The sequence below is a fragment of the Zonotrichia albicollis genome, chromosome 2 (assembly GCF_047830755.1).
Source record: "Zonotrichia albicollis isolate bZonAlb1 chromosome 2, bZonAlb1.hap1, whole genome shotgun sequence".
In the NCBI taxonomy this organism is placed as follows: Eukaryota; Metazoa; Chordata; class Aves; order Passeriformes; family Passerellidae; genus Zonotrichia; species Zonotrichia albicollis.
In genome coordinates, this window is record NC_133820.1 from 109,418,511 (window position 1) to 109,446,293 (window position 27,783).

At 39.2% G+C, this 27,783-nt stretch overlaps 1 protein-coding gene across 3 annotated transcripts in view; it reads left to right on the plus strand.

Annotated features, from left to right (window-relative positions):
- TBL1X (transducin beta like 1 X-linked) overlaps positions 1–27,783 on the plus strand; it is a 192,717-nt gene that overhangs the window by 33,540 nt on the left and 131,394 nt on the right. For all 3 annotated transcript variants that reach the window (XM_074535990.1, XM_074535989.1, XM_074535991.1), the window contains exon 2: positions 21,404–21,476. The gene's annotated coding sequence lies outside the window, so the exon portion shown is untranslated. The remainder of the gene's footprint in view (positions 1–21,403; positions 21,477–27,783) is intronic.

A 27,783-nucleotide genomic window follows, 5' to 3' on the forward strand; every position in this document is an offset into this window, starting at 1 on the left:
TTTTTGGGTGGATAATTTAGCAATAAGGTACCCCAGTGAAAATAGGACCAAAAAATATCATTGAAAATATCAGTGAAGACATTTCACAGTTATTACAATGATCTTGATTATTGCTAAGACCACAAAGGGTTTGGTTTTTCTAACACTTCCCTTCAATAGGAAGGGCTTTGTGAGGCCAGGCAGTTTTGGTAATGCAGTTTGTTTCAGAGCTCTGCTCATTCTGTAAAGTTTTTCTCATGCTGTTGATAGAACAGGTTTACAGGTTTAATATATGGACATTATAATTTTATTCCCTTGCTACTCTAGAACATAATGCCTCTCATTTTCATAGAAACTTTATCCAGAAAAAGTGCTCTGTCAACTCCCCAAAAAATAAAACAGAAATAGGCCCAGTTGCAATTCTCTGGTTTGAAGAGAATGAAAGAAGGTTTCTCATACAAGGCACTAGTAATCACCATCTTAGAAGAATTTGGAACAATACTTGTCTTGACCAGTTTGGGTTGCTAGCTGGAAACACTCCCTGGTGTATTTTCCCCATGTTTTAACTTGGGTGAGTCATTTTAGGCTGGACAATCTTCCTCTGCTGCTCCTTAGCTTTAATCTCCATCCTACACTGCGGGCTTCCCCTGGGAACAGCAGAGTGGGGCTGTAGGTGGTGCCTGTGTGTGTCCAGGTTTAGAGCAAATTTGGGGTAGAATCCCCCAAAGGAGCTCTGGTGGGAAAAGCAGATCCAATCGGCCCCTCCCCCCAACTGGTCCCCGAGGAAAAAATACCTCCTTGGAGAAAGGTGGAAAAAACCTGTTTATTAAACAATAAGACCAAAACAGTATCAAAACAATGAGACCCCTTGCCACTCTAAAAGAGATGACAAACTGGGAAAACCCCGGGTTGAAGCTCAGCTCACTCAGTCTCTGATCAGTCCCTCAGTGCTGGAATTGTTGCAGGCCAGGCCCGGCCTGGTGGGCCACAGCTGCAGCTGCCAGTGCTCTCCTGGGTGTTCAGTCCAGAGCAGTTCCAAGAGGTCCAAAGAAAAGGGAAAAAAACCAGTCCAGGGAACTTCTTTGCCTCAGCTAGCTAACCAACTAAAAAGCAAAGGAAGAGCTCTGTCCTGCTGTCTGTCCGCAGACAACACAGTCAGGAGCAGGAATGTGGAGGAGGAGTGCAGTGTCTGCAAACAAACTGCGCGCTTCTTCTCTGCCCCCCTTCCCTCTCTGGAACACTCTTAAAGGTGCAAAACTTATTATTATTCAACATAATCAGAATGAGACGACTGGGGATAAAAGCATCATATAGTCAACCCAGGACACTGTGCTGCCCCCAGCTCTCTGGGTGACCTCACCAGCAGCTCCTGGGCTCCCTTGGTGGATGATTTTCCTCTGCAAAAAGCCAAAAGAGGAAATGGTGGAAAGGGTCAGACAGCCTTCCCCAAAATCCCAAGGCAAAAGGCTGGGCTGTGTGTCTAATGCCTCTCACTGATAATGCTTCAGATCTATTATTTATTTTTCTAGGATCTTTCAAGTGAAGTCTAATGTGAATGTTTGCTGTACTGTGTTAGTCTGAATTTTGTTGAATATGGAAGTTCTGTATTTTTGCCAAATTTTCTGTGAATATTTAAAACGTATTTTTCCCTTTTGCCGTTTTGATGTGTTAGGGAGAGGGAAGACAAAAGTTTATGCTTTTCTATAATATTTTTGAGTCTCTATTTCTTGTTGTTTGAAGTACGTTTTGGAGAGAATGCAATGTACTTTATTTTTGCTGCAAGCTGTTTTAAGTGATTGGTCAGAGATGTTTTCTACACACACAAACACGTGTACACATGTGCATGCAGACACATGTACATACATGCACACACATAAACATACAAGACCAAACTCTTTAAGAAACTGTTTTTCTTCTGTATTCTCGTCCTGCTTTGCTCTCTAAAATGTAGTAGCTTCAAAGATTTTAACTGATATTCTGCATTCTCATCCAATACAGTATTTGGCTAAGTGTTAAAGTGTCAGCTTGCCCTATTTCCTCTTCACAGAAGCTTTCTTCACACCTGCAGCTTTCTTCTGTTTTTCATACCAGAAATACTTGCATCAGTGTTAAACCTTTGCCAAGTCACTGCTGACACATATTTCTGTAGCTCTTTATTTACAGTGTGGTTCTCTTTCTTGTTATGAAATGTCAACATCTGTACTGGACAGGTTAATTTATTTGGAGAAGGTCATGACATCACTTAAAGAAAAGCTAGGCCTTCAGCTGAGAAAAAGGTTTAACATAATCCTTACCTGTTATGATTATGCTAAAAGTAAGCTTGTTGTAATGAAAACAGTATGTCAAACTGAATTAAAGATTATCTCTGGTATAGGGAGGAATCTGGCCACATAAAAAATTTGGCACATGATGTTTTTTTCTCCCTTCTGCGACAGAAATAAATATTGCAATAAACAGAAGGCTGTTGCTTCAAATAATAAATTAAGGTAGTTGAGTAGGAGTGCATTAACTCTTTATGTGACACATTTACATTTCAGTAGATCTGATAATGCTGTTGTAGTTTTTGGCCTTTTAAATCTATGATAAATAATACTTACATTTAGTGCTGCTTTACATCACCTGATCATACTGAAATCAGTTTTATGCAAAGAAGCTCATAAATGGGTCTTCCACTTGAAGAATAGTTGAAGAAACAATTCAGAGGTGCTTGTTTCGGACTGGTGAAGCTCATGGACCACATAGTGCTGTCCTAATTAGTCCCTCTGGTGTGCTGGAATGCTGAGCTTGTAATACCTCATTGCTCATGGTAACAGAAACATGGTGTTTAGGAGGAGGTAGAAAATGCTGAATATATATTCTTCATTTGTAATTACACCAAGCATATAAATATAAACATTCAGGTTTTTACTCTTTTTTGCATTTCTTGATGTTTTTCCCCTTTTGTCAAATAACTGTTAATGAACCTTTCTTAAATTTCCTTCATCTCCTTTGATGATCAGGCTGCATTGCCAGGAACTGGTTTAGATGTTTAATCTCTTAGGCATTATAGGGTGACAAAATGAGGTAGTAAATATGGTAGCCACTGCAGTTTATTCCTTGTGATGGTTAAGCATATTGCAAGAAAAACCTCATTGAGTTTTTTTAATTTGATGGTAACTAACTCGGTTTTTCAGTTTTTGTACTCTTGCTCTCTGAGTCATGGAGGAATAGTTATTTACACTTCATGTGTGAGAGGCAGTGAGAACTGAGGTGAGCTCCTGCCTGTGTAGGCTTAGTGGGAAAAGGGTGCCTGGAGGATGTTGGTTGCCATGGTCTTCAGACAATGCAAAAACATCATTTTGGCCATCCGGTAGCAGTAGCTGTTCAAGATTCTCTGACCTTGTTGCTCTCCCAAAAAGGGGGGGAAAAAAGTGCAACAGGCTCACAAATACTTTCATTAATAAGTAATTTCTGTATTACTTCTAATTTGCATAGTAGTTCTGAGACATAAGATATTATCCTTATTTGCTAAGGCAGGGGTGCCTTATTTTGAGGTGCAGGGAAACTGTATCATCATCCCTTGCCTGAAATTAAGTTTGTGTTCAGAGAAAGTTACCCATTTGCTTATTGCATGTTATGTAAGGTCTCCTTTGAACTTGCTATGTGTGATATTTCTCAGGAGCACTGCAATAGTGTTACTTTCCACAATGCACCATCAGACAATGCAAATACTGTCAGTTCTCAAGATCCCAGTTTATGGGAATATGATATTTTCTGAAATATGTTATTGTAAAAATTATGATCAAGTGATGACAAAAATCAGTAAAGCTAGGGGATTTTCAAAGCAGGGACAAGTCTGAAGCATCTCTGCTTCGTTCTTCCTGTTGTGCACTGCTACTTGCTTCTGCTCAAACCTTAGGTTTAGTGTCAGTTCTAATTCTTCTGAATTTATCTGACAGATTTATCTCTGTCAACCACAAGATTTGTATGCCATCTCATACTGTAGTTTCTGATGCCTGTACTTAACTGATTTGTTTCCTACCTGCCTCGTTCATCTTTTCATTTTTGGCAAACTGGATTTATCTTGTTTTTATGATTAAATGGAAGGAGTTGCTAAGGAATGAGATCTGGATCCTTTATTACATTTTAGCATTGTTCCTTGGAAACCTGATTATATCTTGCAAATTAGAGTAACATTTCAAAGGTAATAAATCCTGCATAGCTTGTTAAATATCTCATTTTTTACTTATAGATTCTTACTGAAGCAGAATAATATTATTTCAAACTTTGCCAAGTGTGAAGTGTTCTGCTGTTGCTGTGTGTTCAGTAGTAACTAAACATTTGCCATGCTAGAACAGAATTACTTTGTCTCAAAGACTTTACATTCAGAATATGATTTTATAACTGTCAGTTAAATAATGGCTTTTTGCTAATAATATTTAAATATTTATCACTTCTCAAACCATTGTGATAAAGGGAAGTACTTTTCCAGACAAATTCAAATCCATGTGTGTTAAGCCTCTGTTTATCTTCAATTTTCAACTACATGGCTCATACCTGGCTTTTGTTATTTCATGGGCTATAAAATTTGGTTTTGTGTCTGATGCATTGAAAAAGTGCAGCATATACATATATTTTGTTACTGCTGATAATTGGATTAGAGTCTTGCCAGTCATATTTGCTTTTAAGAGTTTATGGTATAGATCCATTTGCATTTATGAAATGCATTTAATTGGTGTTTCTAACTGGAAGTGTTCACAGTATGGGGCTGTGTGTGTGTTTTCTCCTCCTCTTCTGGCATCTGAATACCTTACAGCTTTACTCATGTGAGCAGCTTTCATTCATTAAGAATTCTTTGACAGTCTGCTTTGAGATGTTTCTTGACATTTTTTGGTATTTTTCTCTGATGGAAATCTTGTTGCTGATGACAATGAGACACTGAAATGGAGACAGTGCAGAGAGCTAATTGACCTAGTATCAGATGCCCTTGGGCACAATACATTTTCAGTCATCTCTAGATGAAAACCTTAAAAACAAGTGTGTTGAGTTTTCTGTTCTAAAAAAATTCCCCCTCCTCCCCACCCTATTGCAGATTTTGGCTTCTTATCATCGGTAATGATGCAACTGATCACTTTTGGAAGGAAAATGTATTATGTGATTGCCTCTGACAGGAATTTCAGTGACTAAAAAGGACTGTTTCTTCAGCAAATCAAATTTCAGTGATGCTTACTTAAAATACGTGCTTTTGATGGAAGCTAAAAGCAATGATCAGGAATAATTGCACCTGTGGGCAAGGAACAGGAAACCAAAGGGATGGATTAAAGGGTCCTCCAGTTAGGAAGGTAGACCAAAAATAAAGATGTGTATTTGGGGAGAAAACAGGAGTGAAACTATGAGTAAATAGAGCACTTAAGCATTTCCTATAAAGGAAGCTCCTGTAGCGATGCAGTGGGCCCAGGAGTACTGCCAAGCTCTGAGGTAGAAGCTGAGTTCATAAACCTCCTGACCTGTATTAGATGGGAACTTCACAGGCACCAGCTCTTTCAGCTTAAATTCCACAGAGGGGACACCCTGGTGAAAGTGCTGGAACTTTTGTGAGAGCAGTTGGCCCCCAGCATTGACACATGGACAGTCACATTCTGCTGCATGCTTACAGAAATGGGGGAATACTTAATGTAACCTCTCCCTGTGGAGCTGTAGGGACGTCCTGGTTTCTGGCACACCTGTGTTGTCATTATAGTGCAAGAGTTCTATTATCACTACATTGCAAATGTTCTATATTGCTAGAGTTTTGTACCTCCTTGATATTTCTTGTAGGCAACTCCTGTAGGCACTGACTCTTCCTTGTCCCCACAAAAGCCAACTGACTCCAGCCCCCCTCAGTCAACCAATCCACTCTTTTATAACACTCTTCTTATTGGCTACAGGTGTGGCCTATTAACATCAGGCCTGCCCCTAATCCTTAATAATTGGCTCAGCTGCAACTCTTTAGGGGATAAGATTACTTTCTATACTACCTTCATTTACCCATACTGTATCCCCCTACACGCCTGGGCACAGCACTTGCTGCTGAGCTGCTGCAGTCCCTTCTCTGGGTTACTGGTCCAAAGGGGTGCTACTTGTGAGGCTGGAACCAGAATGTCACCCCAGAATAAAGCATTCCCCTGCTGGGCCAGCACTAGCAAATGGAAAATTGGTGAAGTACAAAGAAGCAAGCAAACAAACAATTGTTTTTCGTCCACTGGGGGGATCTAATATAGGTTGCTGTCTGTACAGAAGCAAGCTTCCATCAGTTACCAAACCCAGATCTGACAGCAGCATTTTTATAACCAAATCAGGACTTCCCAGTGTCACGTAGTGAAACTGAAAATTAAAACTGGCAGACATGCTACTTCTTCACTTGTTGGCTTTCTAAAAAGAAATGTGGTTTTATTACCTTTATTTTGTAATGTAAACTTTGGCCATTTGAATTATTTTTCAAATTTTTCAAATTAGTTGTAGTTCATGATAAGCATTATTCTTTCAGGTATTTTAAGATGAGTGTGATTTGGATGCAAGGCATTGTCCTGCCACTGAGGTGTACCTGGCTGGAGCAGCAGATGCACCGTGTGGATGGTCAGGACTCCTGTGCAGTGTCTGTAGTAATTGTAAGTCATGGTGGCCTAAGGTTTAATTTATGCACATAGGATGTGTTTCTTAGGCAGGGCCATACAGTGAAAGATTGGTGCCATGGGGGCTCTCTGCTCTGGTTTCCACAAACTTCCATCTCTGCTCCTGGAGAATGCCAGAGTAGGAGAAGGCTGCCTTGTCAGCTTGTTAAAGATGAGTGTTCCTGGGTTTTAGCCAGGGTCATCTTGCAGGTAGAATAGTTTCTAGCTGCCTATTTGCCTGAAAAATCTGTCCATTATATGTTATTTGAACTCATTATGAGGTCATATTTCATTTCAGCCCTGAAGGACTGGCCATTTCTGTATCCCTCATTCACTTCAGGGGATCGTGGGTATATTCTGTAGGCTCTCACTGTTCTCAGATTGTGTGCTGTTGGTCCATTGGTAGTTGCTAATTAGAGAAGATAGGTTGATAAACCTCATGTGTGTGTTTCAGTTTCCAAGATCCCTGAACCCTTGGCATATACTTCATTACCAAAATAATTGAGGGCCTGCGCTCAGAGTGATGGGGTAGTATTATACTGGCTTTGTCAACGTTTGTACTAGGAAAAGAAAGAAAAGGATTAAGTGATGGAAAGAGGAAAACTCATTTCCTGCCCTTGTCCACTATGGCTTCTTTTGGTTTATTTTTATGCCAAGGGCAAGAAAATAATTTATGGACAATATTTACCTGCTTCTTTTAACCTCTGTTGCATAAGATGGCTAAATACAGGAATGCACATGCAATATTTATGTTGTTGTGAGACAAAGACATGCTCTTAACTTGGCCTGATCTGAAAACAAAAGCTCTTTTGGTCAGAATCACTATGGCTTTTATGAAGTCTGTAATTATGCTACAGCCTGTAGTGTTAATGATGTTTACAAGTACCTCTTGTTTCCCTTTCCATTTGGGATTAAACTGGTTCTGTATAAACACATACCATGTCTTGATCAGCAATGTCACTGAAATATGTAAAGCAGTGCTCATTTCATGTATAATGTTAACAGTAGCACTTCTTTTTCTGTGAGGTTGCCTTTCTTGGAAAAATTATGGTTTTTAGTTCATGACCATTGTGACTAAATCTGCATTTTCTCTCTGGATATTTTCCTGAGCTCTGCTTCTGTTCTGAAGAGCTGCTAGGAAATGAATGGCAATTCATTCAGTGTTTTGCAGGGCTCAGCCACCTGCTGTCAGAGAAGGTCAGAGGATAAACTGTGACTCATTGCAAGAGAGTTCATCTCTACTGGTGGCCACAGTGAGACCTGAAGTCACTGGAGTTATGCAGCAGCACTGGGGAGGGATTTAACAAAGACTTTATACAATACTGACAAAAATGTGTGGAAAGCATAGCATAAGAAATCATGGGAAATTCTCCATTTCTCTTTGCCCAGTAAGATCTTAACCACAATGCAAGCACCTTCTTTAAGGTGAAGATCACCTTGTTATTTCAAAACTGGTTATACTTCTCTGTCTTCTGTTTGACTTTTGCAGGCATAGTTACAGTCTGGACTTTTGTGTTGCACAGAAGTCAACTCACCTCTTCTTTCCTTCAAACTGTGTAGGGTCAATGTGACTGTTAAATTGCAATTATTTTGATAAGGACTGTTTTGACAACATGCAAAAAGACTTGCTGCAAAGAATAAAATGGCTGAAGATAGAAAATACTTAATTTCCTTGAACTTAACAGGATAGACTACTTAGACCCCTGATTTAATTTCTGTCTTACCCTTTTTCTAAGCACTTTCCTTCCTTCCTTTGTCTTTCAAGGAGAGAATTTAAAAGATGAGCGTCCAAAGCTGGAGAAAAGATATTAAAAATATTGTTCTAAAATATTAAAAAGTTTTGACAGAAGTAATTTAAATGGAAAAAACCATCATGTCATTGGTGATTCAATAAGTATTTTTAAAGGAATTTTCCCTTGAAAAATTCCAGTGTTCTGGGTACATTGAAATGCGTGGGTATCCTGCAGTAATTCAGAGTGGAGTCTTTCTGCTCTCTCATATTTGCCTTTCCCCATCTCAGCAGGGTGTACCCCAAAACAATACACTGACTCATTTTCTTAGTCTCTTTTGGTACTGCAGTGGACTAACCTTGACTTAGTATTGGATAGGCTGGAATTGGCTCAGAGCAGTGTGTGCTGCTGGTCACTGGTACAGAGCGTGTTTCAGGGAAATTGGAAAGCTCTGCTTTTTAATGCTCCCTGGGGGTATCTCCAGTTATTTACCAACATTTTCAGTGAACATATTACCTGTAAGAAATGTTTTACTGTTATTGCCTGGAGTCATAGCTCTTTCAGATAGCATGGGTTGTTTTAGTGTTATATTGATATTTAGGATAATTGGGATGTAAAATTTATTTAGCATGCTTGATCATCAGGAAGGTGTAGAGGTCTTTAAGTAAATATCAGTATCTTGCATCATTTTCCTGTTGTTCTAAGTAGATAACACAATCTTTTCTGGCCTTTTTTTTTCTTTTTTTTAAGAGATATTTGACTCATATGTGAGGTGGATGCAAATCAAAAATCTAATCCTGCAAACAGCAAAGCATGCAAGAAATTCTCTCAGATGAGGATTTTTACTGACATGGAGATTGCTGAGGTGAACAGTGCTTCCCTGCATATAGTAAGAAATCCTTGAGTGGAATCATTGGCTCTTAGAAGTGTGAAGGTATCTGACAATTGTCAGCTTTAAAATATTTTTTACCTTTATATAAATAATCACTTCAATGAAAGCACTCCCAAGTGTCTTATCAGAGAAAATACGAATTCTCCGAAGTGTTTCTTTTAAAAGCCTTTCTCAGAGGTCTTGCTATGCATAATACTCCTCTTCTTGTATCTAGAGCAATTTTCATAGACTTTGACGAGGCAGTTTATTCTGATATACACCCTTAGAGTCTCTTAAATAAAATATAAATAGATTAATATTACCTTTTTTAAAAAAATAATTTCTTCATCAGCAGGTCCTGCAGGAGTAATATAAAATTGTATCACAATAATGTTTTTTCTTCCATACTGATACTTTTTGCTTTTAATGACTCACACACCATTTGGCTCAGCAATAGTATCAGGTATTTAGGTCCAGCCAATTCGTATTAGGAGTTACTCAGTTTCTATGTAAGGCAAATATTTCTACAGATCTTTCAACAAAGCTGTAACTTTGTATCTCAACAACCAACTTCATGTGCTAAATATGGGGTGCTCTGTTCTGTGGAGAATCCCCTGTACTTTGAGTGTCTTTCCTGATACTCAGCTGTTTTGTGTTCCTAGACTCTGAGTCTGCTTGGTGTGGAGGCTCAGCAGGGTTTGGCTGTGGGCAGCCTTGCCAAGTGTCACCTGTGACAGCCTGGAACCACTGGTGCCTCGCTGTAAATAGCAGTGTTCCACAAGGTTCAGTGATATTTAACTTGTTCATCAGTGGCTTGGATGAGGGGAGATGCCTCCTCAGCAGGTTCACTGGGGACACAGAGCTGTGAGGAGTGGCTGATACCCCAAAGTGCTGTGCAGCCCTTCAGAAGGACCTCGACAGGGTGCAGAGATGGGCAGGGAAGAACTGCCTGGAATCCAGCAAAAGCAGGGTCCTGCACCTGGGGAAGAACAGCCCCCTGTGCCAGCACAGACTGAGTGACCTGCTAGAAAGCAGCTCTGTGGAGCAGGACCTGGGGGTGCTGGTGCACAACCATCTGTCCATGAGCCAGCAGTGGGTCCTGGGGGCCAGGGGGAGCCTGGGGGGCATTAGGGAGAGCATTGCCAGCAGGGAAGTGATCCTGCCCTCTGCTCAGCCCTGGTGAGGCCACATCTCAGTGCTGTGTCCAATTCTGGGATCCCGAGGACAGGAGGGATATGGAACTCCTAGAACTGGCTTAATGGAGGGCAACAAAGATAATTAAGGGACAGGAGCCTCTTATGAGGAAAGGCTGAGAGAGGAGAGCAAGGAGAGGTTCAGCCTTGGGGAGAGACAATTGACAGGGGACCCAAACAATGTCTGTCAGTATCTGCAGGGAGGTGTCAAGGACAGAGCCAGGCTCTGCTTGGTGGTGCCAGGCAGTAGGACAAGAGGCAATGGGCAGAAACTGAAGCACAGGAAGTTCTACCTGAATGCAAGGAAGAAGTTATTTACTGTGTGAGTGACCACACACTGGAGCAGGTTACCCAGAGGTTGTGGAGTCTCCCTCATGGGAGACATTCAAGAACCATCTGGACACAATCGTGTTGGATGAGATGTCCCAACCATACCCATTCTGTGATGAATTTACTTGATAACACTGAATAATCCCACTAGGATGTCATAAAAGTCCTAAAAATGATGGGAGATGTAGTTGATAGTCCACTGCACCATGTCTGAGTGGCCAGCTGGTTACTTTGTGTGGAGAACTTCAGTGGGTCTTTGTGGAATGAGTAGTATTAGGAAATTTTAATTGCTCTGCTGCTGCTTTGATGCAAAATTCAAGAGAGTAAACTGAAGGAAGTAATTTTGGTCTTGTGTGTTTTGCTTTTGATCTTCTGAATAAATTAAAGTTTACTGTAAATTTATCAAAGTTAGGAAACTCAAGCCAAAATCACTACTGAAGTCATGCCCTTAGCAAACCTGGTAAAACACCACTTATAGAAGTTTTGAGTGCTCCTCTTGTAGTTTCTTTCTTCTTTTTTATGGCCATATTGGTTCTGGTTTGCAGGTTATTATCCCACCTGCCATCTGCATATGCTGAGACATCTTGTGTTAGATCTATACTTTCACATCATACATGTAGATGCACACTACATTTAAAAATACATTAATCACAAGATACTCTTCAGTGTTAGAAAGGAGTGTGCTGTCGATAAACATATGTTTAGGAGCTTTAGATTCCCTGGATTTGAAGGGCATTAGGGTTCGTAATATAGGCATAGGCTCTGTGTTGGGCTTACGGTTTTTGTTTTTGTTTTTTTTTTTGGATTTGGATATAAAGATTAAAAAGTAAAGTTGCAAGGTTAGTCAGAAGGAGTGAGTGGGACCTAGTGACTAGAAATGGAAGTATTGATGAGAATTTGTCCAAGTGTGTTGTGGTTTGAAAAAGCTCTTTCTTTCATGCTAACATCAAAAACACTGCTCAGATATAGATAATTCAGTATTCTTGAGACTGAAAAAGCTCTTTCTTTCATGCTAACATCAAAAACACTGCTCAGATATAGATAATTCAGTATTCTTGAGACATTAATTGAAAGATCAAGCACCATAAGGCAGCAGTGCAAACTTCCTTAATTTAGTCTCATAAATGTGTATTATCCCTGGCCAGTAAGGGCAATTTACTGTAAATCACTGTGATTCTTGTCCTTCCTGATAACACCATATCACATTGTCAGTTTGAAACACTGCCTGCTCATTTTTGCTTGCAAACTGTGCTGCTTCTTTTTTGTACATAAACGTACAAATATCTCAGTATCTGTTTTGTACATGCAACCCGTATGCCTTATTTGCAAATGTATCTTGACAAATGTATTTTCCAATTAGGAATGTAAGTGGATTTTACTGGTGGGACTTTATAAGAGGTACATACATTTGTGTTCAGATAGAAGTAATTTTTGAATTCTTCTGGATATGCTGCTAGTTTTCTGCATGGCTATTCCATATTAGAAGTTAAAAGTAGTGTCTGTTAGTGTGGATAGTAGGATGTATCTATCTTGGTGTCTGTTAGTATGGATAGTTAGTAGTATCTGTATGGATACTGAAATTTTGATATATAAATATAATGTACATAGATCCCAACTGCAAACACCAGGAAATAGTTGTCCTGGTTTGCAGATTCCCTGCTTTTTGTCAGTATGAGTTAAGCATGCACTCCAGTCAAAAGTATGTGTATATTATATTCCAGGTGTCATAGACCAGGAACCTCACCAGAATTGTGCCTGATATTTATCTGCAATTTCAGGGAAGCATAACCTTTTCCATTATCAGAGACCAAAGGGCTAAACTGATACATTCAGATCCTGCTAATGAGCACAGAGGACAGAAAACCATTTTGCAAGCTGGGACAAATTACACTAGTGCAGTTTAATAGAATGCTGAGTGATGCTGCAGTTTTGTATGAGATGGTCGTGGATCAGCCTTGGGAGAACTGGGTGTAGGAGGGATTTTCATAATTTCTGCTGTAAAATGAAACCCAAGCCAGCATGGACAGGTTTCCCCCTCCTTGCTGCTGGGCAGTGAGGTAGCTGTGAACAGAATCTGCCTCTTCCTGGAGCTGACTCAGCTCAGCTGGCCGGCAGGAACGTGCTGGGTCATGCCAATTCAGTGGCTTCTGGTCCATGCCTTCCTTCAGCAATGCACGAAAATGCTCTGAAAACATAAATATCTAGAATGTACATATTTCATCTGTGGAAGCAATGTAGAGAGTTGTCTACAGTTTCTCTGAGGTGTAGTGTACAGCTGCAGTGTTTAATTTTATAAACATTGAATTCTACACCATGTGCTATTAGCAGAAGTGATCCTGTGTGCCTTAGCTGTTTCTGAGCTGTTTCCAGTACCAGCAGTGGGTTACCCTGTGAAGCTGGATCTAAACAGGAAATGGTTAAGGTATATATGTGATAATGAGTGAAAAAGAGAAACCAAGTTTGAGTGTAGCTAAGATATTTATTTTCTGAGAAGGTAGTGTTCTGCTTGACTAGAATGCTTGCTTTATTTATAGAAAAAAGCTCCCATGTCCTTACCTCACAGAACAGTTCTGGCTCTGCTAGTTGCTTGGTAGAAAAAAATACTTTTTGGAATGTGACTGCAAAACATTCATGGAATTTCTTGGCAAATAAGAGATCCTGAGCATTAAGGGAAAGTTGTTCTTGTTTTGTCTAGTTCTAGTAATGTTCATGTTTTAGGCAAACTTTCCACAAAGATAGGATTTTTGGGAGTATTTGATTGTAATAGTGAAACTAACCCTATGATGTGAGTGGCTAAAACCTACTGACTTGTGTAGGCACCACAAAGCTGTTTGGTACCAACCAGTTAGTCCCTTTGTCCATCATGATTCTTGAACTTCGTGTGTTTTTAGGTTTTCTATGCCTTTTTCTTGTGAAACCAGGAGACTGAGACTTCCAGTATGATCTAAACTTTTGAACAAAAAGAACATTCAAATTATAAACTCAGAATTCTGTATGGATTTTTCAGGAGAATATATTAGTGTTGATGAAAGCTTCTGTAGAAGTTATTATGGTTATCACTGGGCAGCTTTGGCTCTGGCAGCTGAGAGCAAGTATGTGTGAGAGGAGGTGGCCTAGCACCTCGTGACTTGTCTGAATAAAATTGCCACAAAAAGGCACTTTCAGTGCTGGCTGAGGACATAGAGACAAAGCAGGTGGGGGTTTGGCTTTCTGGGTGTCTTCTGTGTGGCTTCTCAGCAGGCTGGTGTGGCAGACAAGTGGCCATGTAGAACCATCCATTTAGAAATTATTTTTGAGCGCAAACACAGTCATTTGCTGTGGAGTATCAAGAGTGCTTGTTACTGTGCACTGTGTAGTTCATCTGCTTGCTGCTGCAGTTCAGAGGTGTGTATTTAGGGTTAAGAATCTGAAAGTCTCAGTTGCTAATTCAGCTCTGCAAGCCCTCAGTGCCTTGTCTGAGACAGGTCACACTTATCTTTATCTCAATATGCAAATATCTAAACTGAGAAGAACATCTGTTAAGATCATAGGAGGTTGTGTAGATGATTTAATGGTTGTAGCAGTCTGAATTAGGTACAGTGCTGTGATAATGCCTCTAACATGGCTCAAAGCCACCAGTATGGTGCTGCTGTGAGTCTAATGTGCTTCTGCAATGCATTAGACATGATACTTTTGTAGAGGGAGAGAAATGCTAACAGCATTTCCTAAAGCCTTCCTGAGACCTCATTTGTAATGTTGTGTCCAATGGTCCTTTGCAGTGAGCAGAAAGATGGACTTGGACTGGAGCAGGTGCAAGGACAGTTTCATAAGCTGCACAGGAGATTTGTTCTGGAATGACAGTAGAAACTTAAGTTATGAAATGAGTCTTTGAATTTGAAGTATTGAGGTCTCCAAGGGGTCTGAAGGGAGACTGAAACTGCTTGTTTTGATTATATTTATATGGCATTAACAACATGCTTCAGTTTTTTCAGTGGTTGCCAGTGGATAAGAGAAGTATGCTTTTTCTGTTCTTCTTCCAAACCTTTTAATAACCCTTTAATAACAACGTATTTTACTTGTCCTCTTCTAGTCCCCACCTTCTAACACTCATCATGGAACCAATTACTAGGTCTGGGGTCAGGAATGAATGGATCCCCTCAGGAAAGGGAACATGCAATGGATATTTTGTTCTTTTTTTGTTGTATTAAACACAGTTCACTTACTGTGATCATTTAGGAGAAGTTGCTACTTAGCAATTACTAAAAACAAGCACCTATTGCCAAGACAGAGAAAATAGCAAGTTGTAAAGCTCTAGTACAATTGTAGCCTTTCCTATAGCTGTTTTGCCTTTTGTAGGGTATTGAGAAGCAGTTTGTGGAGTTTAGATACACTATGGGAACTGCAGAACTGAGCATTCATCGTGTGCTTGCCTGCAGTTGCATGTTCATCCCAAAAGGGTCATCCCATGTCTCTGAGCTGTGCTGAGGCACAGGGCAATGCTGGGTTGGTGGTCCAGCACAGCTGTAACATTCTTTTTGCTACTCAAACTTGTACTGTTTGGTGCAGAGAAGTTTCTCAGTCATTTGTCACCTCCTGTAGCCCAGAAGAACCATTCTCAGTGATGTCTTGCAGTTTGGTTATCACTCTGCCTTTGCATTTTTGGCCTTTCTGTGAGAAAGCAGACTTGCAGGGAAGTCAGCATGTCATCAATGACCTCAGATTCAGGGAGGGAACCACAGAAGCAAAATGAGATGTGAAATTCTTTCAAAAGCTCTAAATTTGGTATTAGGTAACCAGAATGTGGGCAGGAAGCAAAGAAAAATAACTGCTTCCATTAGGTTGTCTTGTTTTTTTCAGAAAGCTGCAGTCTGAGAGGGGCATAGTATTTATAACATATTCATGGCATAGCTGCTTCCTGGTAAGTGTGCAACAGGAGGAAGTGTTGTTCTTAAATTAGTAAGTGAATAAGTGGCTGATAAAGGATGGGCTACAGATATCTAGATTTTATTCCAGACAGGATTTAAAGAGAAGGTTTCTTTTCAGTGTCTAACTGGAGGGCCAGATAAAAAAGCAAGGTATAACTTCCTGGTGTGGATAGGCTCAGTCCACCACCAAACATTCAGTTGGCTGTGAAAAGACTCTAAGCTTTATGTGATTATTGTCATTAAAAAAAATCTTAGGGAATGGCTATAATGTGGGCCTGGGTATTTGTACCATACCTTGTTAGGCAGTGGTGTACTCTCAAGGAAGAGAACTAGTAAAGTAGGATATTGTTCCTGCTTCTACTAGTAACTTGCCATGTGGTTTTACACATATTTCAAAAGGAGACAAATAACTTTGAGTAGATCATTAATGTTATAATTGAGGCCAGTTGAATGTCACTTTTATTTTGTACCATAAAAAAGTAGTAGCTCCCATTCAGGATGAATTTTCTTTCAAAAATGAACTGAGTTCAGAAGACTGTACTTCTGCTTGTCTGACTAAATGTAATAGCAAATCTTTCAAGAATTCTGGCCATAACATTTACATTAAACTGTTAAAATGGATCTGACTTATAATTTACTTTGAGGTGTCAAATACAAAAAATGTGCTAGAGATTGTGTTTTAATTGAAGGGACTTATACCATGGAAAAATTATTTCCGTTCAACACGTTACAGATCATCAGTGTGGGTGGAAGAATGCACTGAAACCTTCCATGGACAATTGTGTGACAGCAACTGCACTGTTTATATTTAAACATCTCTGTTACTTTCTAGCAATGCCCTTCACTATGAATTCCTGTAATTAGTGGTTCCTGAAAGTATCAACACCTCCTCTCTCCCTCAGCTCTCTGAAGTGTGAAGCTCAAGGATCAAAGAAATGTTAACTATATTGGCTGTAGGCTGTATAAAGTATAATCCCAGATGGTTTGTTTGCTGGAATGTTCTAGGACTTACCTGTGTGACCAAGCTAACCAGCACCAGCCAGACTATGACAGCTGTAGTGATGATGCTGAAATCTGCTTGCTCTATAAAGAGAGATGTTCTGAGGTGAGCTGGGATTCTTTTGGATGAAGATTGTTAAGCAAAAAACCTTTTTATTGCCAAACCCTCCCCACCAGACCCTTTCATGAAAGATTTAAACTAATTCATTGTGTGATTCTGTCACCATTGCAATGGTAAATTTTCCATGTCAGGAAACCCTTAGATGGTAAGAATCATTATTTTCCTTGCAGGCTTTGGGGAGGCACAGGCACTTCTGATTTTGATGAGGTGGGGAAAAGAGATGATTTTGTCTTGGTATTTGTGGTTTTTAGGGGAAAATGTTGGACCTTCATTTGTAAATTATTGTCTTGAGCTTTCTGGCAAGGACCTATGTGTGGGTGTGAACTAAGTGTATTTTTTGTGTCACTGGTGATGGAAACTAGACTATAAACACCATGGTATAAGGGATGCCATGGTCTTGTGAGGAAGGAAAAAAAAATCAGAGTAAAAAGATTTCCTAAAATAAAAGGAGACAAGTTCTTAGAGTTGTTCTATGACTTTTTGATTGGTTTACTGGTGATTTTTTTTTTATTTTGAAGGGCTCCATGTTGTGTATGTGTTCGTTTTTTTGTTCTTTATTTAATTCAGAATCAATCTACTACTAATAGCTGTGTTATTAATTTCCTGTTATCCTAGCTAGCAAACCCATTTGACTATACTGATTAATAGGATACTCAGAGTGCCAGCTTTGGAGTAATGCCTCAGATCACAAGTGATGATTGGCTTCTGTGTGAGTTGTAGTCATGGCATTAGTTAGGTTTTGAAGCCCAGTTCCCAGAGCATGATTCATATTGACTGTCCTCCTTTCTCCATGGGAGGTGACAGTGGTGAATTTCCTGGGTCAGGCAATACTGGGGATGGGAGTCAGGATAACTAAATCTCTTTCTGCCCTCAACACCAACAGGAAATATAAGAAGTGGAAGAACAAGCAGTTCTCTGAATTAAATATATTCATGTGACTGTTTGAGACCTCTTCAGAAACAGTAAGAAAAAATACCATCTTACATTATCCTAACACATACGTTTCAATGCTGAATGCTTATCAAGATCCTCATATTTTGAGCATTTTTATTTCCCTGTTGCATTTGGGATCAAATAAAGACAATTAGACACCACTTTAGCATGAAAGTGTACTTAACTCAGTTTGGCTCAACAGTGGAATGAGTTATTTATTTGTAAATACTATGTTCATTAATGATATTAAATCTATACCTGATTTTTTATGTTGGACAAAAAAAGGTTGTGGGAAGGTTATGGTGTTGTAGTGTACGTAAATATTTTTGATAAGTTGCTATTTAAATATAAAAAACTAACTATTCTGCAGTCCCATGGAAAAGGTGAAAGAGTAATGATTAAAAGTTACTCTTGGTGAGATGCTGATTGAACACGAGAGGGAAAATGTTCATAATGGGAACAATCAGCTATTGGAATAATATCCCCAGGGAAGCTGTGGATTCCTCAGCATTGGATATTCTAAGATTTGTCTGGACAGGGTGCTGGGCCATCTTACCTGGACTGGGCTTCTGCCATGGAAGGTTGGATCAGGCAATTCAAGAGTCACTTCCAACCTGGTATTCTGCAATATTCTAGAATCATCTTGAATTCAGCCTAAGAACTCTTAACCCACCCACACACCAAAGGCAGGGAAGTTTGAGACAGAATAGGGAGATGTCTTTGTTTAGCTCATACTTTCTGGCAAAAATAGATGAAAGTATGCTACAGTCTACTTTCTTCTGTAGAATAATAATAAGAACACTTATCCTTGGTAAATAGTGCCAAGAAAACCCTATTTTTAATTAATACCCCTTTTTCCCTCCCCCATAGTACTTAATATATTTGACAGAATCAAGGACTGTTTTTTCTTTGAAAAAAATGTTTTAAGAAAGTATATGTAACTTGCTGTTAATTTGGATGTAGATTGAGTTTAGGTCGAGACTTAGACTCCAAGTGACTTTATTGTGGTTCATTGTAGAAGCAATTTGTTTTTAGATGTGAAAGAGTGGATGGTGTTAATCTAACAGCAAGACAGAAGTAGCTACAGTCCACAAAGCCTTCATACAGCTGCCTTGACATCTAAATATATAGGTGTCTGTAGTGAGGTATTTAAATGCCTAAAATTCTATTTCTGCACTGCTGGTTGGGCTTTTCTTCTGCCCCAGTTCTTCAGGGATCCTGAAGTGAAGTGTTCCTGCTCATTAGCCCTTGTACAGATCTCTTTAGCACCCGTCCTTAGGAGTGAGTTCTGCACAAAGCGTAGCTGCCATGGCTGTGGCATGCTAATCACAAAGACTCCCTAGGAGCCAGCAAAACACATGGAGTTAGTTGTTGAGAAGAAATCTGGAAACTGCCAGGGCAAGAGAGAAATGGGAGAAACATTGGAAGATGAAAAGTGGTATGGAAACAGGAACAGATCTGTGAAGGGTGCAGAAAGGTGAGAGATGGAAAGGAGTGCTGGTACAGGAGAGCAGGAAGCTAAGGGACTCTGGTTACTGGGTGGGAGCAACATATTGTGTAATGAAGGGGTTGAGAATGCTCAAGTGGCCATTGAAAGGAGGCAGGGAGGTAGGACTGGGATCCCAAATAGAAACTGAGCCTAAAGACAAGACTGGATGGGGGCAGTAGCACATGTCTACAGGATTGGCAGCAATGAAGCTGGGATGAGTTTTGAGGAAACTTGAATATCTGTATTGAGCAAGATGGAGCTCCTCCATTTCAATGGCTACTGTCTTAAAAAAGCCAAGCTCTGAAAGCTGCCATGAGTAAAGAGCTGCTGGGAAGGCACAGAATTAAGATTGTCTAAAATATGCTAACTGAGCTCCCCTGGACATTTGCATTATGATACAGTTTTAAATTCTCTGATCTCAGAATTTTATGCTCTTTCTAAGTGGAACAGATGTGTATGAAGACTGCAGCAAAGAAGGACAGGTCTCTGGAAACCTGCTTTTATTTGTTGTAGAAACCCCAAGACAGATAGTGAATGGGGCAGGTCACAACTGAGGGGAGATGTGTGTCACTTTAATTAGGAAACTAGATGGATACAGCTTCTCCAGGAAATTAGTTAAGGTACTATAGAAAACTAAATACTCTGAAAAAATGAGCTTTAGGAACCTGGTTGAACAGCAAAGTTTGTAACTTTGCTCCTGATTCTGCAGTTTTCTTGTCTCTGGGATCACATGGGCTGTGTTGTTACCTGGCAGCACCAAAGGGAGCTCTGTGCCAGGACAGGCATTTCTGTGCTCAGAGTGCTGCTCTGGAGGGCACAGGGTGACCCGGAGCAGGGAGTGTGCGGAGCTGTGCTGTGACCATGTGGAATGCAGCCACTGGGTCGAGTTCCACAACTCTCTTCTAGCTGCTTATTCACTGAGTAAGGCTGGGGTCCTGAGGAAAAAACCCTGTTTGTTGTCACCTTATACAACACCAGACAAACTAGATTTGAACAAGGGTGCCCAATTAACTGCAAATCCTTGGAAAAAAACTTCTTAGTTTTTTAGAAGAGCTTACCTTAAAAATTTGTTAGTTTCCACATCATTGGATGATACCTATCTTATATTAGGGTTTTATTTAGGGTGTTGATGTGTGTATATAGCTTGTTGACTTCTATTTCTTTAAATGGCATGCTTTCTGTACATTTCTTGTGGGAAAATATGTGCAAAAAACCTAGGAAAATCTAGGAACTATGGTTACAGTGAGTTTTTAAATTTCTGTTGACTTCTGGTAAAATCTTACTTGAAAAATTGTACCTTGATTAATTTCGCAATTATATATTTACTTACGTGATGGAGAAGACAAAAAATGGTTTTCCTTTGATCTGATGTAATTGGAGCTGTGTTTTAAGGGAGCTTAATTCAATCTTATCTGATTATATCCTTACCATGGCCAAAAGTAAGGCTGCAATTGCTATTTAAGGAGGCTGGTTACAGAGGTGGTGTCATATCAAATACATTGCTTTTCTACTCTCTTACTGTTAAATGGGCTGCTCTAAATTAGATGGTCTAATTCTGGAAAATTTGAATACATGCAGGTGGACTTTTGTGTCAGCAAAGCCACACTTATTTAATTGGCGCTCCATATGTCTGCAAAAATTGATTCCATATGGTTGAACGGCACATTTTGAAAATGTTTTTTTTAATTTATACTAGTGCCAGGAGAAAGAATAACTCTATTTTTTGAGCTCCTTAACTAAGTGACAGTGCACCTGTACACGAACCTTCTTTCAGTTTTTAAAGCAGTAATTGCATACGTAGGATTGGCTTGTCACATGTTAACAGCTTTAAGGTGGTTTAAATATATGGCTGACAAAGGCTTAACTGTGTGCTCTCTGTTTATTCTCCTAAAAACAAGTGATGAAATACACCTAAACCATGCAATCCCACCATCTATTAGGTTGAATTTACATGAGTTTTCTTACAGAAAACTCTTTCATTTAGGGTCGTGGTAAATCTAAATATATATATATATATACAGGTCAAATAAAACTAATTTTTTTACATGTGGAAAACAGCTTTGAGTTTGCTTCAGGTTAACCATATTGATGGGAAATAATCCTCTGAGAAAAACTGGAGATCTGAATTCTTAAATTGGGGCCATAAAAGTTGATATACTCAAGAAATGAGCTTACGAGGAGTAATGTAAATTAATTTTTTATTTGTTTCTTTTTATTGTGCACAGGTACCTAAGGATAAAACTGGCCTGAAGGGAAAATCTGGGGCAAACTGGGGACCTTGACTGTTCTTGCACCTGAGTAAGTGAATACTTAGTGGAAATCAGTTTTACAAAATGTTAAAACTGTGAAATATTTTTCAGCATCTCCATGCCTAATTGCTGTTGTAGCTTTAGACAAAAATTTGGCTTTTGCATTGACAAAGACCAGAAGTGGTTGGGTTACCTGCAAGGGAGGGAATGTGCTGTAGAGCCTGCAGTGCTTTGTGGTATGTTTTATTTTTATTGCTACCCTTGAAGTCTCCATAGAATGAAACGTAGCTTATGAACAGGATTTCTTGGTATTTTGATGTTTTGCCTTTGCAGTTATTTGTCTTCAGAGTAATGTCTGAGTTTCTTAAAACTTAACTTGATCTTGCTGGTTTGTAATCATAGTAAGGAACTGAGACTCAGCAGAGCTGAAGGTCAGGCCAGGTTAAATATGAGGTCAGCAGAGGCTGAAGGCTGAGAAGCTGAGCTCGTGGAAGGTTGTCTTTGAAAGGATTAATGCTCATTTCATTTTTGAGACGAAACCTATTGTCTTGATTGGGGTTTGCTTTCACTAAAACAGGACAGTGACAGCTTTTCTTCATCAGCTTGGATGGGGCATGTGGAAGACATTCCTTGGTATCTGGAGTCCCCCAGTCCCAAACTCAGCCTACACAGTTTTCTGAAAGGCAGGAAGAGTATTTGCCATTTATCCACATAGCTTTCTTTCCTGGCAACTCAAGTGTTATTCTGGTTGAAAAAAATTATTTTACATGTTGAAAAGGTACGTTGATGTGTCACTTATTATTTAAAGCATTTATTTAATCATACATATTCATATATGAAATGTCTGTAATATTAATAAGCAGATACATTTTTCATAGCATGAAACTCCTTTCTGCTCATAACATATTTTTAAAAATGGGCAAGTTAATTGAGTTTTCTGAAACAATTGCTAGAGCTGGAGCCTTTCTTCCTACTGGCATTTGTCATGCTAAAAGAATTATCTTTGGTTTTAGAGAGCTTTACTAAGCTGAATATCCTTACTGGTATCTACATTAAATTTTGAAAACAATACCTACCAGCTTAAAGTCTCTCAGTGTAATCTGGCCTAAACTTGTTACCAGTGCTGCTTATTCCAAATCTATGCTGTGGTTTATTCGTATTCTTCTACGTAATTAATGAACTTACAAATTGATATCCATCATATCACTGCATAAAAAAGTGTATTTCATTTTGCTAGAGTGTTTATTGTGCTTATCCCTGCAGTAGAGTAGTAGACAAAAATGTCTCTCATTGCTTTCAATATTAAAGAGAATTATATATGTAACCTAAAAATCTGCCAGGCTTTGGGAGCTGTGCACACATAAGACTTTTAATTCATTAAGAAATACGTCATGGTAGCATTTAGTATTATTGTTCTTTTATTTGTAAGTTAGGTGAATTACAAATAATGCCTGAGACTGAATTATAAGTAACTGGTTGCTTTCCTGTTTTAGCAGTTCTCGTTGAAGTTCTGCTTCCTTGCCTTGCACTTGCTGTGTATAGTTTTAGGAATTAAGTCTCTGGACTAGTGAACAGGTGTAAGGTTTATTAAAGAAGAAAAGTTCAGTGTTCTTAAATGATAGTGGCATGTTTTGAAACCCCAGTAGGCTCAACAGCTCTGTTTTAAATCCAGCAGGGACCTTTGAGAGAGGTATTTGCCTTGTTTCTTTTAACTTCTATACTAACATGAAGCAAATGTTTTCATTTATTTCCTGTGTTATCAGTCCTACTCTGCATATTTTAGTCTATTGCTTTTGACAGTGATGAAAGGCAGCTATTTCCCAACCTTTTGTATTTTGGGTGCTACATAAGCTCAGCTGTTCATTTTGGGAATGTTTTCTTTTCCTGATTTGTTCCTGTTTCCTCATTTGAAAGGCAGCACTAGAAATCTCAGATACAGTTGCAGTGTTCATGGAATTGTAATTTAGATTTTGTGCCCATGTACTTGAGACAGGAGCTTGCCCAAACAAAAGGAAAGCAGTCATTCTGCTGGACTGGAGGACCTGTGGGTAGGGTGACAAAGATACTGTGTCACTGTTGTGTTACTTTGTACTTGAAAATGGTCCTTAATTGTGGTCTAATAAGGTAGAAATCAAGAACTAGTGAACTAAGAAATGGAGATAATCCAATTGCATTATGTAGTATGTTCCTTCATGAATATAGGATTGATCTCTGGGTGTTTTACCCAGTTTATTATTTGCCAGTTACTGTAGTTACTGCATCACCTACAGATTTTCTCATTCAGACTTGAAATTGAGTGCCTTGGGGCAAGATTTTCTCTGTTAAGCATGAAAATGAACTGGCCTTGGTTTGAGAGCATCCTGTGTGCAGCAGTTCTCATGCCTGCTGCTCTGGAGAGATCAGCTGGTTCTGAGCAAATCTGCATCTGGGCATGGAGCAAGATAAGTGCAGCAGGGATGTAACCCTTGCTCTGCTGCCCACTGTTCTTTCCCAGGGTGTTATCTGTGCAGGTATTATCTGTGCCCTGCTCAGAGCCTGCAGTGAAGCCGCCTGGTGCTGGTGCTGTAGCCTGTTGGTACCATAGGATGAAGCTTTTTCAACTTCTTTTACCAGTTAATTTCACAGAGATTGCTATTTTTTTTGTAAATCACAGTGTATGGTTTCTGACAGCTTTTAAAGATGTCATATGCTCTGCTGTTTATAGTGTAGAAGTCTCTGGGGATTTAAAACTTTCTCTACAGTATCTCTCTCACAGAGATCAATTAAGTTTCTAATTAAAGTTTTATCAGCCTAGCATCTATTGAAATCCTAAAAGTGTTGGCGTCTGTTGAGACAAACATAGGAGGTTTTCTAATCTCATGAGAAAATTTTTGTTGAGGATTGTTGGGGGTTTTTTATATTTTTGAGTGTTTCTTTGTTGTTCACTGAGTGGTGTTTGAATAATGGAAAGCTTGAGTAGCTGAAATTTTTAATGAAAAGGAGCCAAACAAATTTATTTAAACAATTTTATTGATTAAATAGCTTGTTCTCAGCTAACAAAACTGTAGTTTTAATCCTTCCCCATTGTTTTTGTCCTTGAAAGACTACTTATTTTGATCAGACCTAAAATGTTGATGACAATTATATCTCTTTGTTTCACCTGAAGCCTTTCTTTCATGTTTGGAAAGTTGTATATCACTATATATGAAAGGTACCAAAGTCCTGAAGTGGGCCTCAGCATTAAAATATGTAGACACTTTTGCTTTATGAGGCTGTAAACCAGATAATTCATCACTACTGACAACCTGGAGGTAGATGTGGGCTTTTAAAGAACAATATGTTATATTACAAATTCCTTGGGAGGGGGAATGTTTGTTTTTTAGGAATTCCTGGAGGGTGAAAGTCTATTAGGACGATATTGTATGTCTAATAATTCATGTACTTGGCCTAAATTGTTTTTTTTAACTTTTTTTTTTTAAGGTCTAAGACCATTTAAACATTCTGTCATAATCCTAATAATAATTAGTAGCATCCTCTCTGCAAACACAGAAGAGAGGGGGAAGCTTTTTTTTTTATTTTTGGAGTGTAATATTCTCACTATCTATATAAATAAATGATAGTGTGTGGCATGATTCACATGAATAGCAATGCAGCTGTATTGCTGCTGTCTGCCCAAATAGCAAGAAATGAGAGAGAAAGAGGAGGTGACGGGGGGATATGAATCTGAGAGGAGAATTGTGGCATGAATAAATTGACACTGTGGTTTTTCTGGGGGGGGGAGACTCATTACAGGAGGCTTCATCTGTTTGCTGCTTTCCCATATTTAGAAAGCATCTTTAGTGATCCTTTTTGCAAACAGCTCATGCAGTAACTGGCAAAACAGAAGCAATTAGTGGTGTAATCTCAAAGGGAATCTCAAGCTTCACTTTAAGTGCAATGATTAAATCCACTAGAATGATAACCATTGCTGCCAAGAACTCCTGTAATTGGCCACTAATGTATTTTGTTGTAGCAGTCGATAACTGCTGCATTTCATGCACATAATTAGTAATGCATACACGTTTGGTCAGTAAAATTGAAAATCCTGATAACCGAGGGTAGAGGGGGTGGAAGGAGCACAGAGCTGGAGAACTGAAATACTGCTCTGTTGATAGTACCTAACTGGAACTGTGTGCTTCAACAAAACAAGTGTCCTACTGTGCTGGAATACAAATGGGCTGTCTGTGGCAGGATATAGCAAAGACATTTGGCAGAGAGGGATTTGAAAGCTTCTGGCATAATGTAATTGAATTGGCCATTTCTTTAAAGATACAGCAAATTGTTTGCTGCAGCATTCATCATCATAAGGAAGGTCAGACAGCTTGCCAAACATATGATATTCATAATAAAAAGTAAAACGGTGACGCTTATATTTAAACACAAATCATGTTATCATGTTTGTAAAAGCTGCAGAAATGAATGGGAATGTTTTTGGTGGTGCTGAGCATTAGTAATCTAAGTAAGACTGTAATTCAAGAAGGGGACAGCTTCTAAGCAAAGATCCACAGGGAAATTCAGCTACTGAGCAACATATGATCCCCCTGATTGGAGAGGGTAGTAGGTGTTTTGGCAGGATTATTGCTGACTCTCTCTTCTGATCACTTAAGGGAAGATTAACTTGTATGATTCTATTTTTTGCCTTTTAAGAAAACAAAGGGAAAAATAACAAAGAAGAAGGACTTGAGTCATTAAAAAGAGACAAAATTTGAACAAAGCGTTGCTGGGGGTTTTTTTGTCAGTTATGCTGTGACAAAATAAGATGATGCAACAACCTGTAGCATATCTGAAGTGTTCTATGAAATGCTCTGTGTGTGTGAAATTGGTGTGCTGGGAAACCCCTCTCGAGTCACATCCAGAACCCTGAACGTAAATTGCCTGGTGACAGAGGCTTTGGGCCATGCAGTGATGCCTCTGCAAATGAGTAGCTGTTAGCTCTTAGGTTCTAACACATTCAGGAGACTGGCATTTTGATTTCTTGCACCACTGCACCACTGATAGGGTTGGAAATGGGAATCAAAATAATTAGATTGGATATATAGATCCCAGCAAACCAGCCAAGAAAGCGGCTGGGCTGGGGAGGGCTGCTCTGAATTCTAAAATGTGCCAGTGCTGTTTTTATGAGAGGATGAGGACAAGAGGAGTAAACTAGAGTGCAGATGCTCACTATTTATATTCAAAGCATGTAATAAAATAATTGAATGTATGCTTCCTCCTATTAAAGCCTGTTAAAATCAGTAATAAAGTACATTACTGTTGTATTAAAAAGGGAGCACAAATTTTCAGGTAATATATCTTAGTTGTATACATAGTGTACAGATAAGCAGACTGGGAAGTGGTTTTTTGCATTATCCAAAGCATTTCTCTTTCTGGTACAGGACTGTTCCCATCAGTTCATTTTCTGTTACTTAGTCCAGCAGTATCTTTGCAGTATTCCCTCTGGCAGTTTTTTACAGGCCAGCAGTCATTTCCCTCCAAAAAGCCTTTCATTCAAGTTCCTCAATATTTTTATATAAAGACCCCAACAAAAATAAACCACCAAAAAAGCCCTCATTTTCCATGTACTCATTTTTGAGTTTCCACAGCTGTTAGAAAATGTTATCCTATTTCTATGCACATTCTTCCTTTAGATATTTGTAAACAATTATCCCACTATCTCTTTGCCTACTTTACCATTTTTCACCTGCAAAAAAACAATCTTTCTTTACTCAAATGTTAGTTCTTCACCTTTTTGCTTTCCAGAGACCCACCTTCATTTAATCAGGAGATTCAAGAGTCTAGGTTCTCCTAAATCTGTAGAGAATATATTTCTTTTTTTCTATTATCATGATTTCTGGTGCTTCTCTTTTTTAATTTTTACTCTCTAGACTGACTGCCCTCATTACCTCCTACATCATGTATATCTCAGTGCACTCTCTCCCTTTCTTCTCTACCTTCCTTATTACTGATCTGAATTTTTTTCGTACCAAACATGTTAAGTCTTGCATTTTCCCAAGCCATACCTTGCTTTCTATTTGTATTTCTATTTTTGCTTTTCATTGCATTAAATCCCAAGACCTTGTGTCTGCAACTCCCTATCTATCAAGTCAATGTTGAGCATCCATCCAGAGTCGCCTGTTGGTTTGTGTGCCCTCCTGCCATGAGGAAGGCAGTGGTTGCAGGATCTCCTGTGCTTTGAAGCCAGATGCACAGGGCTGTGTCTCTGGTAATTCTGTATGATAATAACACATGGGAAGTGCTTGCCTGCTTTTGCAGAAGCCTGTCCTGCATGCTGTCCCTAAAGTACCAACTGAATCTGTAAGCAAATACAGCAGTTACTGGCTCCTGTTGTAGTCACTGGA